At 41.5% G+C, this 14,409-nt stretch overlaps 1 protein-coding gene across 17 annotated transcripts in view; it reads right to left on the bottom strand.

Moving 5' to 3' along the window:
• SYTL2 (synaptotagmin like 2) overlaps positions 1-7,968 on the bottom strand; it is a 104,241-nt gene extending 96,273 nt beyond the window's left edge. For 10 of the 17 annotated variants that reach the window (XR_012497454.1, XR_012497455.1, XM_019739596.2 and 7 more), the window contains exon 1: positions 7,805-7,968. The gene's annotated coding sequence lies outside the window, so the exon portion shown is untranslated. The remainder of the gene's footprint in view (positions 1-7,804) is intronic. The other 7 variants (XM_019739600.2, XM_074335644.1, XM_019739597.2 and 4 more) reach the window with 3 other exon arrangements.
• Between the last annotated feature and the right edge of the window lie 6,441 nt (positions 7,969-14,409).

The raw sequence follows: 14,409 nt of genomic DNA, 5'->3' as shown, positions 1-14,409 counted from the left end.
TGAAAGTACACACTGTTCCCCAATAAAGTCCTGTTCCCCTTCCCCAATAAAATCTTTAATAAATAAATAAATAAAAATAAAAATACTTAGGAATAAATTTAACCAAGGAAGTGAAAGACCTGTACTCAGAAATAAAAGACATTGAAGAAACAAACTGAAGAAGATACAAATAAATGGAAGCATATACCATGCTCATGGATAGGAAGAATTAACATCATTAAAATGTCTGTACTACCCAAAGCAATCTACAGATTCAATGCAATCCTTATCAAAATACCAATGGCATTTTTCGCAGAATTAGGACAAATAATCCTAAAATTTATATGAAACCATAAAAGACCCCAAATAGCCATAGCAATCTTGAGAAAGAAGAACAAAGTTGGAAGTATCTTACAGTGTTTCTCGGAAAATAAGACCTAGGCGGACCATCAGCTCTAATTCGTCTTTTGGAGCAAAAATTAATATAAGACCTGGCCTTATATTATTTTATTATATTATATTATATTATATTATATTATATTATATTATATTATATTAGACCCGGTCTTATATTACATTAAAATAAGACCGGGTCTTATATTAATTTTTGCTCCAAAAGATGCATTAGAGCTGATGGTCGGCTAGGTCTTATTTTCGGGGAAACACGGCAGGCACTACCTGATATCAAACTATACTACAAGGCCATACCTAGTAATCAAAACAGCATGGTACTGGCATAAAAACAGACACATAGATCAATGAAACAGAATAGAGAGCCCAGAAATAAATCCATGCTTATATGGTCATTTAATCTGTGACAAAGGAGGCTAGACTATACAGTGGTGCTGGCAGGGCAGCTGGCTGGTTCAGTTGGTTAGAGTGCAGTGCTCATAACACCAGGGCCGCTGGTTCCATTCCCACAAGGGCCAGTGAGGTGTGCCCTCCACAACTAGATTGAAAACAACTTGACTGGGAGCTGATGGGTCCTGGAAAAACACACTGTTCCCCGATAAAAATTTTAAATAAATAAATAAATGGTACAGGGAAAACTAAACAGACACATGCAAAAAAAATGAAACTGGGCCACCTTCTTACTCCGTATTCAAGAAAAAACTCAAAATGGATTAAAGACTTAAATACAAGACCCAAAACCATAAAACTCTTAGAAGAAGACATAAGCAGTAAACTCTCCGACATTGCCCTTAGTAATATTTTTTTCTGATATATCTACTCGGACAAGGGAAACAAAAGAAAAAATAAACAAATAAGACTACATCATACGAAAAAAGTTTTTCACAGCAAAGGAAACCATCAACAAAATGAAAAGACAGCCTACTGAATAGGAGAAGATATCTGCCAATGATACATCTGATTCTGATAAGGAGTACATTCAAAATTTATAAAAACTCATACAACTCAACACCAAACAATCAAACTATCCAATTGAAAAATGGCAGAGGACCTAAATAGACATTTCTCCAAAGAGGACATACAGATGGCCAATAGACATATGAAAAGATGCTCAATGTCACTAATCATCAGAGAAAGGCAAATTAAAACCACAATGAGATATCACCTCATTCATACCTGTTAGGATGGCCATCATCAATGATTCAACAAACAAATGTTGGTGAGGATGTGGAGAAAAGGGAACTCTTGTACACTCTTTGTAAAATTGCAGATTGGTGCTGCCACTATGGAAAACAGCATGGAGATTACTCAATAAATTAAAAATAGAACTACCTTATGACCCAGCAAGTCCACTTCTGGGTATTTATCCAAAGAAATCTAAATCACTAATTCAAAAAGATATATGCACCCCTGTGTTCAATGCAGTACTATTCACAATAGCCAAGATATGGAAGCAACCCAAGTGCCCATCAATAGATGACTGGATAAAAAAGAAATGATACATATCTACAGTGGAATATTACTCAGCCATAAAATAGAATGAAATCTTACCATTTGCGACAACAGGGATGGACCTACAGGGCAGTATGCTAAGTGAAATGAGTCAGACAGAGACAAATACCATATGATCTCACTTATATGTGGAATCTAAAGAACAAAACAAACAAAACATCAGAAACAGACTCAGAACAAATTGATGGTTATCATATGGGAGGAGGTTGGAGGGCTGTGTGAAAAGATGAAGTGATTAAGAAATACAAACTGGAAAACCAATAAAATGAACCTAAGCCATCATAAAAAATAGTACAAATTGGTAGTTAACAAAATAGTCACAGGAATGTAAAGTGCAGCATAGGGAATATAGTCAATAATATTGTAATAATTATGTATAGTGCCAGGTGAATAGTAGACTTATCAGGGAATCACTTCATAAATTACAAGAATGTCTAGCCACTATGCTGCACACCTGAAACTAACATAAAATATTATTGAATGTCAACTAAAATTGAAAAATAAAAAGAGTATCCTAAAAGGGAAAAAAAAGAATTTCTTGATATAGGATGCACATTTTTTATTGCCCTCAGTGTGAATGTACCAGTTTGCACTCACAACATATTGTGTGTGTTTATGTGTACAAGTTTTAATAAAATTGATATCCTATTGCTTTAAAAAAAAAAAAGAAAAAGAAAAAGAAATGTCTATTCTACCCAGGAGTTAAGCAATGCATTTCTTTCTCCCTCTAACTCTGAATGCAGACTTGTGCAATTTTTACTGCCCCTCTGAAATATTTCTTGATATATTTTATGGAAAGAAGACTCATCTAGGAATAATAAGCCAGCTCTATTTCTACTAGTAACTGCACAATGTCTAGAAAGCATGACATTAGGAAATGCTTTTATTTTGGCCTTCTTTTATCTCTGTCATCATTACAAGGGATAATGCATATGAAAGTGTTTTTGGAGGTTTAGGTACTTTGCATATATGTAAAGGTATCACTGCAATCACAAGAGGGTCATTGCAACATAGTTCAGCAACTTCAGTCAGAAGAGAGATTCATTCATTTGTTCATTAAAAATACTTTACAAAGTTTCCATTGAGTATCAGGCAATTAAACCAAGTAGTCCAAGCCCTTGGGGGATCAATCTTCTCCCAAATTGGTCTTTTTATCTCCATAGCATTCCAACCACAACTGCACTCTCTTCTCCTGTCTCCCTCCCTCCCTCCGTCTCTCTCCCTCTTTCTCCCTCCCTCCCCCCCCTCCTTCTCTCCCTCTCCTAGAGTTCTGAGCCACTCGAGGGTGTACTTCTCCAGCATTCTGCAAGAGTCCTAGCACAGGAACAAGTCCCCAGTGGGCACTAAGGAAAAATGCCATATTTAAAAGGTGAGTACTTAGTACACGGCTTTATTACTGTAAATAATCTGCTTTCACTATACTTTTGTCAACCTACCTTCCCAAAAGTTGCCTGTAAGCAGTTCTCTCCTCCCAACAATCTAAGGAGGTTCTAGATTAGAAAATCATGAAGGGGCACCCAGAGCTGGAAGCAATATGAAGTAGGAACATTTTCTGACACCTGATTCATCTGGATGTAGTAATTTTCTACCAAACTTCTATTTGAGCAGATGTGAATGGAAAATAACCCAGAATCATAGATTTTTAAGATTGGAAGGAATCTCATCTGGTCCAACTCCCTCACTTTATAGATAAAGAAACCAAGGCTCAGGGAGAGGATATGTCTAACTCCAGGTTGCACAGCTTGTCTCTGAGGCAGGAGCAGAAGCCGAGCCACCTGTCTCCCAATTCAGGGCCTATTCCTCTCCCCCAGCTGCCAGGAGCTAGGCCTATGGGCAGCCCTTGCAGCAGTCAGCAGGTACGGGGATTCAGCCATGTCCCCACCAGTACACCCCTTTTCTAGCTGCTCTCTTAAGGCAGAAAGAGACAGCCCTCAGGAGCTCTGGGACTCCCTGTGCAATGCAGAGCTCCCTTGAATGGCAAGACTGCTTTTATTCTGTGAAATGGGATCTTTTTTGTGTGTGTGTGTCCTTTTCTTCTGTTCAGGATAATGATGAAGGTCAATGAGATGCTAGCCATCAAATAATTCTATATTCTTTGAAGAAAACTTAAGAATATTTTCATCATAATTGAGTCCTACTAATGTTAAGTCCGAGAGTTGGATGCCAGCATTTTACAAAGACCGACATTGCTTTTAATCTTTCTACATCTAAACTTTTTAAAAGAACATAGCATACACATTTGCATGCAATGCAAGTAACAGTAACACTGACACTTGGTCCTCACAGTGTCTGTTAGGGGAAGGTAGAAACACCTATGTCATTATCCCCAATTTATGGAAGAGAAAATCTGTTCAAGAAAGCTACCTGTCTTGCCCAAAGTCACACAGGTAATAAAATGCAACACTGTAGCACTGACCTTATCTAAGGCTCTCTCCGTCTTACTATGCAATTTAGCTTTAGGATTTTCTGCTCAAATTTTCCATATAACACCACCAAGAAGCGACCTTTTCTGCTGCAGTTGAAGCATTTAAGACACTTGAGTCACTTCAAAAGGAGCACAACTTGACCCTGCAACTTCAACAGCAGCCCCACAGCAGGGGCTTGTCTCTGCCAGAAACTAAAGGACACAGGTGAATTATGGGGGTGAACTTTGGGGTTCACAAACAGTATTAAATTTTATGATGTTTGTAATTATTCATAACGTTCTACATTCTTTCAAAAACAATCTGAGATGGCTTTTAGTTCTGACAATAATTCAATCAAAAGTAAGGGCTGTATTCATTTATTCATTTTTTTAAAAAAATTACTCATCTAGATGCAGAGAAAAAGATTTGGAAGGCCACATCTCAAGTGTGAATGCACTGATTATTCATAGTAGTACTATTAATATTAATCTGTATCTATTTTACAATGAATATGTATAGCTTTGGTCATAAGAAAACAAACAACAATGATCTCACATATATGTGGAATCTAATAAAAGCTGAACTCATAGAAGCAGAAAGTAGAATGGTGGTTGCCAGAGGCTGGGGAGTAGGGGAAATGGGACAACGTTTGTCAAAGGGTACAACCCGTTATAAGATGAATAAATTCTGAGGATCTAATATACAGTACAGTGACTATAGTTAACACTGTATTATACACTTACAAGTTGCTAAGAAAATAAAATTTATTCTCACTACAAAAAATAATAGTAGCACTATATGCATGTATCAAATCATTAGTGTATGCCTTAGTCTTATACAATGTTATGTGTCAATTATAGCTCAATAAATTTGGAAGGAGGACAAACATAAAGATTATTTTTGTTTTTAAAACACAGTCTTCTTTCTGCAAAGTGGGAAAAGGAGTTATCTCCACAAGCAGCTGGGAAGCTCGATTACTGTAAACCCAGAGAATGGAAAATGGAAAATGCAAACAATCCTCTACGTCTTCAGACCAGAACCTCTGCCCTGCTTCTCCATTTGGGTCTGCTCAGCCCCCCAAGAATATAAATCAATATGTCAGGACACCAAATTTACACAAAGATTTTTTTGGGAAAAAAGTTTATATACATAGATATGTATACAAACACACACACACACAAATCCGATGTATGAAATCAAATGAAAAATTGCATCAATTTTCAGGCTTGCTGGGGCCAATCTGAATTACATGCCCTCAGCCAGCACTTGTCAGTCATTCGTCTCAGAAACTCTTCTATGGAAAACCTTGGGAAGCCCTAAGGCAAATAGTACCATCTGATTTCTCCCTCTTTTTGAGAGGGCAGCAACCTCATTAATTAAGTCACTTTTCCTGTTAGTTTTTATATATATATATATATCTTTAAAAATTCTTTACAAACAGGTGGCAGCAAACGTGTTACCAGGGAAATCTGGAAGCCACAGGGGCCCAGTTCACCCAGCCTCCCTTGCCTGAGAAGGAGAACTGCCCGGCCTGGATGGTGGGGCCCAGGCTGCTCATGGGCAGCCTCACATTTTTGCAGGACAGCAGACCACTCTGCACAAGGTGCTAATTCATTCATTCCACAAGTGTTTATTGAGCTAAGCCTGAGAAAGACCTCTTAGGGGACAGTGGGATCATTCACAAGCCAACGGTTAGGGCTAACGGATCAGATGTGGACAATCAATCTTTCATTAGACCTCAAACCACCTCTAGGATAAAGCAAACAGGGCGCCTGCCCCACCCACTCACTAGCAGCTGGGAAGGATCAGGCAGACGTCCTAGCGCAGGACTGCTGCTTGCGAGAGGCCAAGGCGGTCACTGATGGCCACCAGAACCACAGAAACTCCTGTACCATAAATGACATAACACCTCTGAACACTCCGAACAGTGTCTAGCACCTAGTGAGAACTCAGCAGTCATTTCTGCTGTTACTACTCCAGCTTTCCCTTACACCAGGAACACCAAAAAAGTGGAAAGAACACAGGTTTTAGAATCAGAGAGACTGGATTTGAATCCCAGCTATGCCACTTACTAGCTATGTGACTAAGGGATGGGCTCTTTCTGAGCCTCCATTTCTCATTTGCAAAATGGGGTAATTAACAGTATACCATTCCTCACGTGGCTTGGTGAAAATTAAGGACATATATACAGAGTGCCTGGCCCACAAGTGCCCAATAAAACACAGTCAGTATTGCTACTGTCCTGGCCCCTTCTCGACCCCTCTTGATGGGTCCTGGAATATGATTTTACCTGGATACCACACTAAGGAAGAACTGCAGGATGAGGGAAGTGGTGGGTGGGTGGGTGGGGACTGCTGGAGACCTTCCACAGAAACCCATCAACGTCCCCAGTTGCTTTCAACCATCTTCCACTGTTTGGCTGCTCCATCCAACTGACAGCTGAAGCCACCGTTCCCCAGCTGGGAATGGCTGCCAAGAAGGCGACAGGAAACTGGACACTAGTTTGAATCCTACCTTTCAGTGTTTGTCTGTCTGTCTGAAGCCCCACTGGACTTCCTCTGCACATCCCTGCTAGTCTGTGTGGGTCAGGAGGCTGATTCATAGTCTGTTCTTATCTTGGCTTCCATCTCAACCCAGAGCCCAACAGTCTGGAAGCTGCTGGTCACAAACTAGCACTAAATAAAAATAAGGACTTTTCATTAAGACAGGAAGTGGAGCCCCTCAAAGTCAAAGGGGATTTACAAAGGGAAGAGGGAGAAAAGGGAAAAGGAGGCAGGATGGGTTCAGAGAGGCCCACTTCCTCCATGCTGATGGAGCCCTCTGACTTAGCCGCTGAAGTGGTTGGTTTTTCACTTTAAAGGATGATAAATCCCATTCCTGTGACTTATAACTCAATGCGGGACAAGGTCTGAGTGTAGGAAGAGAATCCGAAACAAATCTGCTTATGTTCAAGCAGAAGTCATCAGCTCCCAAATCCCCCTTCCCAACACCCCACCTGTAGTCAGGTCCTACTAACACTCTGCCTTACTTCCCCTCAGCAATCTGGGGCAGGGAGTCTGCAGCCAGGTCCAGCCAGCAGCCAGCCCGAAGCCCAGGGTCAGTTCTCAAAAGCCCCAGGAAACAGGACAGCCCAGCAGAACCCCCGCCTACCCAGGCACCTCGGCTTCCTGGAGACTCGACTCTCCGGGCAGCGCAGCTAGCTGGCTCTTAAGTAGGTGGGAAACTGAGGAAGGGAGCTTGCCGGGTGCCAAAACGCAGTTCACGTTTTAGAACTCAGAAGACTAAAAAGCATCATTTCAACGCCAACTCCCTCATTTAACAGAGGAGGAAACAGAGACCCAGAGCGGGAAGAAGGTTGCCCGAGGTAACACAGCGAGTGGGCAAAGAAGTCTACGCTACAACCCGGGAGTGCTGCTTTCACTCGCAGCCGGGCGGGGAGCGCGTCTCGCCGCCTCCCTCGTCCTCTTGCCCGCAGACCCAAGCCGGATGGCACAAACCTTGCAACTCCGGGCGCGGCGCGTTACCTCCCTCGGGACTGGGCGCCGCGAGCCTCCTCTCCCCGGCGGGGCGCTGACTGCTCTGCCCGGCTCGCTCGCGGAACAGCCCAGGTGTCGCCCCACAGCTGTCAGTGCCGGGCGGTGCGTGCAGGCCCCTCCCGCGGGTGGTGACTGCAGAGCAGGGGCTGCTCCGGAGCGCGCGGGCCAATGGCGTTGCGCCCGCTCCCCGCCCCGCCCCGCCCCGCCCCGCCCTCGGGGCCCGCGGGCTCCAGCCCCCAGCCCTGCCCTTCGCCCACCCCTCCCCGCCCCCGCCGTTTTCTTTTTCCTCCTTGGCCATCACTGTTCATCACTGACCTTCTCAAGCATACTTTGCCCCGAAACAACTTTTTTACTGAGCAGATAAAGAATGCTACGCTGTTAGGTTGTGACCACTGTGCGTTAGGGAACCTTGGAGCCCGAGAGCGTGGCGCACGAGGGGGCAGCCCCTCCACTCATTCTGGGATCTGCCACCAGCAGGGAAAGGGGCGCGGAGTGGTGTGGAGCCTCGTGAGCAAGCTGCTGTAACCGCTCCGGGCATCCGTTGCCTCACGAGTAAAATAGATTAAAAAAAAAAAAAAAAAAGACCTCAGATTGTTGAGGCGATTAAGTGAAGTGGTGCTTTAAAGTACTATAGTAACACCTCATAAATGGCGAGGTGTACAGCCTGAGCCACCCAATGGCTGTGCAGTGAGGACTGGTGCAATGCTGGAAGGTGCTGGCTGGTGGGGAAGCCGGCACTCCTCTAAATACAATATTGTATAGAGCCAATTATAAAAAGTTACTGATGATGGGGCTAGCCCAGGCAAACTTCCGAAATTGGTAAACCTTAAAGCCTTCTCCTTCTCCATCATCTCCCCAATTAGTGTTTTCCATCCAGCTGAGGGTGGCCCACGTCTGCCTCCGGTTCTTCCAAAGACCTTCCTTCTCCCAGGTTTACAAATGTGGATCTCCAAGGGCCTCATTCAGTGCTGGGTACAAGACTGCTAACCTGACCTAATCCTTGCACTGTTCATGTGCGTGTTCTGGCTTTCACCCAATTCTGAGTCTACCGTGTCCCTGTGTAAGGTATGCACAGGTATGCAAAAGAAGATTAAGCCTTTCACCCTGCCTTTGAAGAGACAAATTTGTAAATAATTTCAGTTTAGGGTAATAACTGCCATACTAGGTGTACAACGTGTTATATATAGAGTCCCACACTGGGAGAGAAGGGCAATAAAAGCTTAACAAGGTGTGGGCAAGTCTTGAAGGGGGGCTGTAACTTAGGTCAGATGGAAACTGGAGAGACTAGTGGGTGCAGGGAGACAGGGAAGACATAGAGATGCCTGTCATAGGTCGTGACTGTTGCACAGGGTGAAGCTAGGGAGATAGGTAGACAGATAGATACAGGAAGAGTAGCCGCGTTGCCTTGCTGAGGGAAGCGGCTGTATCCTGTTGGTGATGGCTGCTGCTGAATGATTTCAAGCGGAGGAGTGGCATGACCTCATTTGCTTTGGTACCTCGCTTTCAGTGTTGGTTATCTCCTCCAGCCTGGAGGGCAGACACTGGCTCTTGCTCACCTGTGGGTGCCTTGAGTCATCTGGTACCTGGCTTTGAAAGAGCTCAATGCTTGTTACTCCCAGTGTCACTCCTCCCCAGGAAAGGAACAGCAACTCCTCCTACCAACTCCGGGGCGGGTCCAAGGATTGTCACTTTAGACTCTGTGGCAGGCAGGTGGGGACCCTCAACTTGTCCAAAAAACTTGTATGGCTCAGAGGTTTAAAGCTGGAGATGTGATGTCAAATGGCCAAGATTCAACTACTGGCCCCACCACTTTCTAACAGGTCTTTAGGCCAGTTACTTAATTTCTCTGTGCCGCAGTTTGCTCATTTGTTGAAGCGATGATGATAATGTCCCTCTCACTAAGGCTGCTGTGAAAGTTAAAACGGGAAAGTGCCTGTGTTTAGCAGAGTGCCTTGTGCACAGATAGTACTGGATAAATCTTAGCATGATCATATCAAATCATCAGTGGCTTGTTCCTCTTAACCTATAGTAGATTGCCACTCTTCAAAATGGTTTGCTTGTAAGTGACACTTAAATTTCACAGAATTCTCTGTTGATAGAGAAAGACAAGTGATGAAGGCTAGTGCAGTGCAGCAGTTAAACGTACAGACTTTGGTGCGTGTCCCAACTCCACCAGTAAACTAGCTGGGTGACTTTGGACAAGTCACTTGACCTCTTTAAACCTCTGTCCCTCTTCTATAAAATAGAAATAGTAATATTACCACTCCATGTAAGGGAGATGCTGTAATACATATAGCACATTGCTTGGCCCAAGGTAAAATCTCAATAAACGTTAGCTAATAGTATGATAAGGGTTAAAAGAGAGGTCTTTCTTATACTTTTGGGAAAGAGAAAAGTAATCTAACAGTAATGCATTGGAAGGGGGAAGTGTAATCCCGGAAGAACACTAAGCCTAAATGTTAAGATTGGTGCTGGATCTGTGAAAATTGACTGGGTCAAGGAGTAGAAGTGAGCTTAGAAACCCACAGGTGGAGCATGGGCCTGAAGGAATTTTCTAGTTGGAAGTGGGTTCTTTAAATTTGGAAACCCTGTCTGAACACAGAAAAAAAATTATTGCAACTCTATGGAACTGAAAATAGAGGATTGTTTGCAGGGTCACATATGATGGTTCTCTGAGCTGTCCTGGAATGGTAAAATGCCAGAAGGCTGGCGCTTTCAAATGAGAATCTGCGATTTAACCCCTAACACCACCCAACTGTGACTTTGTAGAGTCAGGCGCATTGCCAAGTTGTTTAGTTTTATAAGCTAGTTAGTAGGAAATATTTACTTATGGAATAGCCTAGGTGTGGTTCCTTCAGGCTTAAAATAGTCTCCCCTCGATTTCTGACCCATAGAATCCTTCTCATGCATCCAGGCCTGGGACAAATGTCACAAGATTCTGCCCTCCTATGTTGAATGACTTGATCCTTCAAACCTTTCCAACTCCCATAATGTATTCCTCAAGCCTTTTCTGTCTTTACAGTTAATTGTGACAGGATAGGCCACTCCCCAACAGTGTTAAAATTCATCCAATTCAGGGACCCCTTTTCTCTCTGTATTTCTTCTCACCACCCCCATCCTTCCCCCAACCCCATCTCTACCCTAAATGACTTGTATGCCATTGGCACTCAATAAATGCTTGTTAAATTGCATTGGCAGGCAGGTCTCTCACAGTAAAAATGTGACAGAGAGCAGCTCTTTTGCCTCCGTGGAAAAGTAAAAACAACTTCCTTGTGAAGACGTGACGGTGTCTTGAAGCTATGTGGATTTATAATTTTTTTAACCACCAAAAGTTGAAGCTATTGCTGAAATGCTGTACAATTACATCTAGTGTGGTAATGTGGTTGGATGACTTGTAGCAGTGGGTATCAAATGTATAGCATTTAGAGCACAGTTCAGTCATGGTACTGGGTCACCAAAGCAGGAGTCTGGTTTTCTGAATAATTTGCCAATACTGAATATCTTTTTAACTTTTGAAAGTACAAAACTTTGGCTTTGAATCAAACTGTGTTAGCAATCTCTCCACAGTCTTTAATAATGCCTTGCATTTCTGTCGGGCTTTGTATTTTTCAAAGCTCTTTCATTTTGACTATCTTGTTTGATCTTCACATCAACCCTATGATGTAGGAAGGGCAGCTATTAGTATCTGCATTTTACAGATGAAGATAGGAGGGACTTGAGAGGATCAGACTCTAAGCCCAAACCAAATGGCAAGCTAGCGAAAAAGTCAAGGTTGGAACCAAAGTATCTACTATACCAGAAAGATTTCTGATATTCATGAAGATTGCAGCATCATTATTTATAACCTTTATGAGCAACAATATTATGCAGACATGTCTTAAATTATATTTATGTACATACGCATGTATTTTCATACAGAGTTCCTTTCAAAAAGTAAGGAAAAACCTCCTTTGTGGTAATCATCTCCCTCAGATATGTGTGTGTAATACTCATAATTTTTACTTCCATGCTTTTCATCTGTGCATTCTCGACATTCATTCCAACATTAATTATTCTTTTAAAACTTCTCTATGTTTCCTTTATCAGTGTTTTAAACAAATTTTCTTATTTTAATGCTTCAAGAAAGAACAAATATTACTTTGGAAAACAGAAGACCTCCATTTATATGAGATAACTGGAAGAGTCAAATTTGAAGAGATAGAAAGTAGCATGTGTTTACCAGGGCCTGGGGAAAAGGAGTATTGGGGAGTTATTGGATAGATTTTCCTTGTGGCATGTTGAAAACGTTCTGGAGATGGATGATGGTGATGGTTGCAGAACAATGTGAATGTACTTAATGCCACAGAATTGTACATTTTAAAATGGTTAAAATGGTAAATTTTATGTTGTGTATCTTTTACCACAATAAAAAGAGTAGAAGACCGTCTTGTTTCATTAATGTGAGATTCCCTCACATCGACGGCTCATTATAATGTAACTCATGATATTTTTTGTGTTTGTTTCTTTTGAAATTCATCTTACCTGAGAGCCCCTTTATACATTCTCTAAAAGAGAAAATCATGATCTGTAGAGAGCTCTATGAACTTTTTAAGGAAAAAAAATCCAAAATGGGGTTGAGGTTTGTATGCTAAGGCAAGATCCCAGTAGATTATTATAGCTAATATTAATCGAGTGCTTCCTACCTGCCAGGTATTAACTAAATGCTTTTACCTATTGCTTCATGTAATGGCCTGAGCAGCTCTTAGGGGTAACAGATGAAAAACTGAGTTATATGAAGGTTAAGTTACTTGTCCAGAGCTACCCAGCCAAATGCCTTCCTAGCCAGCTACAGAAACTCTGGGGCTGACTTTTCCCGGAGGTAGCAGAATCTCCTTCCTTCAAGATGCAGTGGTCTGGGTTATGCCATTGGACTAAAGCAGGGTAATTTGCTCAAGTATTCCTTATGACACAACTTCCTCTGTGCTGTAATTGCTGTCACCTGTTCTTTACAGAATCACTGTGTCCTGTTGACTAGGCCTGGGCTGTCCAAGATGGTAGCCACCAGCCACCAATGGCTATTGAGCACCAGAAATGTGACGAGTCTGGATTGAGATGTACTATAAGTGTAAAACACCAGCTAGAAAAAAAAAATATCACATCAGTAATTTTCTATTGATTTCATGTTGAAAAGATAATATTTTGATAGTTAATTAAAAGATAATTAAATAAAAGGTAATTAAATAAAATATAGTATCAAAATAAATTCAATCTATTTCTTTTTACTGTTGTTTTAGTGTGGCTACTAGAAAATTTTAAATGAAATATGTGGCTCTTGGTGGCGGATGATTACTAGAATGAGTGAGGTGAACACATTATAAGGTATAAAAATGTCAAATCACTATACTGTACACCTGAAAATAATATAACCAAATAAGATTGTATACCAATTATACTTATATACTTAAATTTAAAAAAAATTTGTGGCTCTCATTATATTTCTATTGAACAAGGCTGCTCAAGGCTGTCTGGGTTACTTTCTCTACCTCTGTTTTCCCCCTTGGGAGAAGGGGAGTAACCTTTGTTTCCTGATGACTCATTTGGAAGGTCTCCCTTCACCTCCTTCCCCTCCAGCATGCCATGTCCAGAGAGGGCCTTCTGAGTTTTACACACAGGATAGGAGACATATATTGAAATATGTGACATGCCTTTGTGTTCATTACTCTGCTTTAGAATTCAAAGCACAATAATTACAAAATGTTGTCATTACTACTGACTGGGGTTTTTATCCCCTATTCTTGTTCAAGTACAGAAAAATCTGATTAAATATACTTCGAGAATGGAATGCCTGGTAAAAATGAAACATAATCTTATTTCATCCCTTGTTTATTCAGTTATTCATTCATCCATGTACTCATTTCATATCACAAATATTTATTGAGTGACCATTATGTACATGGTATATCACTATGAGGAATTCAAAGATGAACCAGATTAGTGTCTGCCGCTGATTCTTTTTCAAAAATACATTCGTTATTTCCTTGTGGTTTTTTTTGTACTGAACATCAACAGACAGCATGATGTAATGAAAAAACCCTGGACCCGGGATGATAAGACTCAGAATTTAGTCCTGATTTTATGAGTTATGTGAAATGAGCAGGTCTCTTCAAATCCAAACCTCAGGTTGTTTCAGCTATAAAACTGGAAAGGCCAAAAATATCCACTTTGCTTATTGTGAAAACAAAATAATGGAAATGGTCATCTACGGTGTTACCTATTTCTTACCTATTAAAAGACACTGCTTTAGAAGCCAGGAGATTTGGCTTCCCTTCTGCACCCTACTAACAACATATTGTGTGGCTTTAACCTCTCAGGCCTCAGTGTCCTTATCTCTAAAATTAAGAGATTAGGCTACATGGATTCCAAGATCTCTTCCAGCTCCAAACCCCAGGTTTAAGAGTTTATCATTTTAAAGTAATCATTCTCTGAAGATCACCATTTAAGTTTACCAGAGTCATAATTATCACAGCAATCCTCTAGCCATATATTCAAATCCTACATTAGGACTTGAATGTGGGCAACACTAGAAG

This window comes from Rhinolophus sinicus, linkage group LG06, assembly GCF_036562045.2.
Source record: "Rhinolophus sinicus isolate RSC01 linkage group LG06, ASM3656204v1, whole genome shotgun sequence".
Classification (NCBI taxonomy): domain Eukaryota; kingdom Metazoa; phylum Chordata; class Mammalia; order Chiroptera; family Rhinolophidae; genus Rhinolophus; species Rhinolophus sinicus.
This window is presented reverse-complemented; position numbering and strand designations above follow the sequence as displayed.